Genomic DNA, 6257 nt, shown 5'->3' on the forward strand with positions numbered 1-6257 from the left:
CATGCCTGCCACCCCGCCATCTCCCACTTTCTGGCCCTGGCATTCCCCTACACTGGGGCACAGAACCTTCACAGGGCTGAGGTCCTCTCCTCCTATTGATGATCGAATTTGCAATCTTCTACTATACACATGCTACCAGAACAATCAGATTCCTCCATGTGCAGTCTTTGGTTGGTGATTGAGACTCTGGGAGCTCCATTCCTCTTTCTTATGCCCCTCTTCCTACTTGTGCTCTTATTCCCAATATGTCCCCTTTCTACTTTCATGTCTACTTTTGGTATATCCCACTGAATTTAATTAGTAACATCTCTCTTTTAAATTTTTTTTCAATGTATATTCCATTTTCAGACAAGTGGGTATATTATAGATAAGTATATTATAGATAAGTGGGTATATTATAGATAAGTGGGTATATTATAGATAAGTGGGTATATTATAAATAAGTTTTACCAAAACATATTTAAATATGTTTTGGAAAAACTTCAGGGATTTTTGATTTTCTTATTGCAAAGTACAGCTTCATCCTTTTAGTAAGCTTGAAGATTCATCACAAAGAGCTAGAGTTAATGAACCAAACATTTAAGTAAAGGTAACAGCATTGATTAATGATAATGATAAAGTGGTCTTATACTTTTGTATCAGTATGTTAAAGATGCACAAATCATTTAAATATATAAAAATGCTCAGCCTCCAACAAGGCCATGTATGAAAATTATTCCATGATTCATAAAAAACAAAAATAAAGATATTATTCTAATGGCAAATTACTTGTCAGTAGTCTGAGAACAGAGATAGAAGGATGTAGGAATAAGCAAAATGGATTTATGCTAATCAAGATTTTTAGGAATTCAGTCTTGCAAAATGAGATTCAAATACAATATGAATATAGGGTAAAATATAATTCAAAGGAATCACATTACATCTATTTCTAGGAAATTTTCAAAAAAGGATGCTGTTTATAACAGTTTGTAAAGATATGGGGACACATTGTGCATATCATTAGATTTACTACCTGATTCCCAGTCCAAATGTTGCACCCATATTAATACATATATCCTTATGAATGCATAAACATATATATATATATACATATATATATATATATATATATATGGGCCCTCATAGACAGCATTATCACTATATCTCAATCTGATTGATGTCCTGTTAATTCCTTCAGTGTTGAGAAAAGTGGAACATAAATCACTCTAATATGGAGATGGAAAAGTTTCATTCAGGAAAAAATGGCATATATTGAATTTAGAGCTGAACACAACCTCAAGAAGCTGAAAATACATTTATATTTATATTCTTTTGGTATCCAGCATTTCAGAATTACTGGGAAAGAATGGTCCACATTGGTTCCTGTGAAGACTTTTGTTTAGATTTACTTTTTGTTTTTTGAAGATAAAATTTTTGGTTTTATTTGAACTGACTGTAGCATTTAATAACATAAACTATATATACATTTTTTTTTTCAAAATCAGCAGCCTATGCACATCAGCAATAATGTACTATCTGAGGAAATGAAAAGCCTCCACCCATTTCATCTCAAGGGAACATCTATTTCTAGTGCAAAGTTGAATGTTCTAGGCACTGTTGGTGTAAGGCTCCTGCCTTCTATGCCTGTGCATCTTGCTACACCTTAGCCAAGCTCCTAGGTAATCTCAAATACAAGAAAATTGAAATTGTTCTGGGTATTTGGATCTTACAATTTGAATCACACCATCTCTAAAAAATTAGTTCAACTTACTCTAATGCTTCTAAAGTGATTTTTCTTTTACTTTTTAAGATTTAGCTATAGAAAAGACCCAAAGAGATGAAGGGTTTGCACCCCCTTAGAACAAACAACAATATGAACTAACTAGTACCCTCAGAGCTCCCAGAGACTAAACTAGTAACCAAAGAGTACACATGGTAGGACTGATTGCTCCAGCAGCATGTGTATAGTAGAGGATGGCCTAGTCAGTCATCAATGGGAGAAGAAGCCCTTGGTCCTGTGAAGGCTTGATGGCCCACTGTAGGGGAATGCCAGAGCCAAGAAGTGAGAGAGGGTGGATTGGTGAGTAGGGAGAGGGGGGAGTGAACAGGGTTTCTTTTTCCCCCAGAGGGGAAACTTGGAAAGGAGATATCATTTGAGATGTAAATAAAGAAAATATCTATTAAAAAAGTTATTTTTAACTGTTGTGGTTATGTGGATGTGCATGAGTGTGGGTATTCCCAGAGGATAGAAGAGGGTACTTGTTCCTGACATGGTGGACTCTGGTGCTCTACAAGAACAGTGTGTGCTCTTTACTGCACAACCATCTCTGTATCTCCTACAGTATGTCTGAGAAGAAAGGCTCCGGTTGAGCAGGGTCCAAAAATATGCTTGGTCCTTCAGTGACCCTAGGAATGTTCAGACAGACTGAGGTAGGGGCACAGAGGGAGACTTGAATTCTCACAGTTTGAACTCAATATCTGTTTAAAACTTCTGGATGGTAGTCGGAGGTAAAAGAGGAGGCAGGAAAAAAGAATTCTGTCAAAGGAAAGAAAAGCTTAAAGAAAATAGAAAAGATAGAACCAGGATGGCGAGATGGAGCCTATGAAATCAGGAGAGTCCAGAGACCCACTTGTCTACCAAGTGATGGCACTGGACAGATAACAGAGCTGCTCATTAGACACAGTCTTTAGCCAGCTGTTGGGCAAGAATATCAGTATTCAAGCTGATTATTATGGCAGCTACAGTCTGTATGACTTAACATGCTGGATTATTTTTAAAGAGAAGAAGGTGAGTGGGGACTAGCCTGACCCTGAACAAGGTCCCATCTTCTGTCTTCTTGAAGCAAGAGAGAACTTGAACCAGGTACTATGGTTGTACTCCTCTCCAAGCCTCAACAGCACCTGAGGGAATGGGGGCTGATTAACAGCATTAGGCCAGTTCTGGGTCTCGAGGCAGAAACCAGAATGCTTGATATAGACCACCCCATTCTTGACTTTCAGAGTACCATCCAAGAAGTATCCTGTGTATAACTAGATGCCAGGTTGTGTGGTATATACTTCCAGGATCCTTCCACTTGCAGCATGATGCACCCTTGCACAAAACCTCTTTTCTTATGACTCCTTCAGACATAAATTATGGTCGAAACCCTGGATGTGGTAACCCTGCAGGTATTATACAAGTTCCACTGGCTTTCTCCGGTTGAAGGCAGTTCCTTCCACTGGAGCAATGACTCCTGTTGGAATCAAAGTTTCATCCAATGGTGACTTCGTGGTCATATATATTTGAGGAGCCCTGGCCTGCTAGGTTGAAGTAAGAATTGTTGGTCAGATTAATGAGTGGTCTGACTGTCCTGTGCTCTTTAGTTGATTACAAGCTCTCCACCATCCAGGGTATATGTCATCCAGACTTTCAACTCTCTAAGGTAGCCTTCCTCATCATCTTAACTGTCTAAATAGAACTGGACACCATTGGACAACACCTGATGGGTCCAGAGGACCTTATCAAACTGTGTGAATCTTGCATGGAGACTGTTGGGTTCTCTGTTAATGGTCAGGTGGTATTCCTTCCCACCTATGGTGAATCTTCCTTTGGCAATTAGGTTGGCTACCCTCCCAACCACTGCTCCAAAGTAGGGCTGCTTTTGGAGGTAACTTTCCAACTCACCAAAGCCAAGCACCACGTCTGAGACTTTCTCCTCCCTGACTTTGAAATGCAGAGCAGAAGGGTGAACTGCCCCTTATATTGTATGAGGCATGGCCATCTGTCTTTAGGGCAAGGCATGCCTGGATGTGGTCAGATGACTGGGGATAGGGTCCAGGTAGAATGCTGGAAGCTTGGGGCATTGTCTGCCTGATAGAGCACACATCTCCTGTGGGGGCAGCTGTGGAGAGGTTGTGACAGAAACAGGACCCGAAGACTCAGGAATTATAGCCAAACTCCTTCCGCCCCCTGCAGGCAGAAACTGCCCACTAGGGCTCCAGGGTTTAAGGCCTATTGCTCAACTGAGCCTAAGTTGCCTGAAAAGATCACTGCCCTACAGGTTTCCATACACAGCCCTTCTCTGGTATATTTCTTAGGTACATTATTCATTGATTCAGTAAATATTAGTTGAGTACATACTATGTTACTGAAATCATAATAGGCAGTGGTACTATAATATCTATCATAATAAAATAAATATTTTCATTTTAATAAATATTTCAACACTTTTGTAGGGGAAATCAATTACTTCATAAAATACCACCAAATCATAATAATGAAGAAAAATGAATACATTAAAATGAAAAAGAGTTTACAAAAAGAAGAAGATATTATATAGGAGGTTATTGAATAAGGCTTCTGTATGTGTATGTGTTGCAAAAGGAGAGAGATGAAAAAAGGAAGTGAAATTTTCCCCAGTATAGACAACAGAAAGTATCCAGTCACAAAATATGAACATGATTGGCAAACTCAAGGAGGGATCAAACATTAATATTTCTAAACCACAGTTGGTAGATGGCAAAGTAGTATGAGACAAAGTCAGATAATGCACAGTTACTTGAAAATCTGTTTATTTAATATTGATGAATTATAGTACATATGTATTATAGTATAGAATCCAGGTATACTTTACTCAGTAACATTGATTCATAATAAGTAAATTACTGCTGTTATTTGAGCAGAATTATTAATGAAATGGTTAAAAAGTATATATACATTAAATTATAAGAGAAACACTTGAAATTCATCAAGACATGAATATTGGAGCCTGAATGGGCATGTGATTTTTCCAGCGATGGTAGATTAGCAATTTTGTTTGGTAGTCAACAAACATCTTAGGTAAAGAACTAGAAACAGGAATTTTTTTCTGTGTAAACTTTGTATGCCTTACAGTCTCAATTCTACCTAATGAACTCTTCCTGCATTACAGCACAACAATGTACAAATGATGTACATCAACAAGTGAGTATGGGTTATCCAACAATATCATACTGAGAAGTTAGAGTGTTGGCTCATGTGATAAAGTGCTTGCTGCACAAACATGAAGACCTAAGTTCATATTTCTAGAACTCACATAAAAGTTCATGTGTGATAATATAAACCAGTACTTGGTGGCAGAAGAGCAGGATGATATTGGTAGGTCAAGAGACAGCCAATCTGGGCAAATCAGTGATCTCTGGATGTAGTAAGATATTCTGTTTCTCTGATTTATTGAGCACATACCACATGGTGTACCAAAACCAGTAAACAAAATAGTTTTAGGGTCACCATCTAATTATTTGTAAGAAGACCATGTCTTTGAATAAAGCTATTGTGGATTTTCTAGAATCTCTAATATATATCTGTTTAGTTCATTCTGAAACTTGCAGATAGCCAATTTTGTTTTTACTACATTCTCCCTATGAGGAAATCTTATGTGTTTACTGATGGTTCAATTATTCTTCGGGCCACTAAGACCTCTACATCAGTATGTTATCTTCGTTAGACCTTGATCAAGATATATTTGTCTTCATATTCCTTCTACCCATTTGAGTACTAGAATCAACTGAAATAGTACAATCTTGCATGCAAGTCCATTATATTCTCCCCATAAAAATAACATCTATGAAGAATAAAAGAAGCAAAAAGTAATAACATTCAAACACTTTCTATAGATCATAAACTATATCATTTCTCATATTAAAGAAATATTATTTAAGCTAAAAGTATGTTAGTTAACATTTTAATGTTTGAATACTAATTTAGCTTGAAGCTGGTTTATGTCCATTACTAGGGAATTGGCAATTTTAGTGGAAGAAAGAAAGAAAGAAAGAAAGAAAGAAAGAAAGAAAAGTAGGGAAGAAGGAAGAAAGGGTAATATGATTGCATTACCATTCTTAACTTGAACTTCAAAGAGTGGGGCAGCACAAACGAGACCTATACAGGTTCAAGCCAGACAGTACCGTACCACTGATAAAAGGAAGTAGACACAAAGCCACATTCATAACCAAAAAGGTATTTGCGATACCTTTTGGGAGATGAGAAATCATATTTCTCCATTATACTGTCAATGAGTATGTCCTGTACATTCTAGGGTATTTGTTTTGGTATTTTTTTGTCTTATTGATTTTCAATTTTGAAGTTACCTTGTTCATTTTGATTTTGATTTTGATTTATTATTGTTTTCCTTAAGTCATAGTTTTGAAATATAGAGAAAAAGAAAGAGAGAAGATAGATATGTAAGGGATGATCTTGGAGGAGTTGGGGGAGAGCAAATAAGATCAAAGTATATTATATGAAAAACTGTAATTAAAAAATC

The 6257-nt window shown here is 36.9% G+C and overlaps 1 pseudogene; it reads right to left on the bottom strand.

The window, feature by feature from the left end:
* Positions 1-2778: 2778 nt before the first annotated feature.
* On the bottom strand, positions 2779-5998 carry LOC116089965 (annotated as a pseudogene).
* Positions 5999-6257: the final 259 nt, after the last annotated feature.

This window comes from Mastomys coucha, chromosome X, assembly GCF_008632895.1.
Source record: "Mastomys coucha isolate ucsf_1 chromosome X, UCSF_Mcou_1, whole genome shotgun sequence".
In the NCBI taxonomy this organism is placed as follows: domain Eukaryota; kingdom Metazoa; phylum Chordata; class Mammalia; order Rodentia; family Muridae; genus Mastomys; species Mastomys coucha.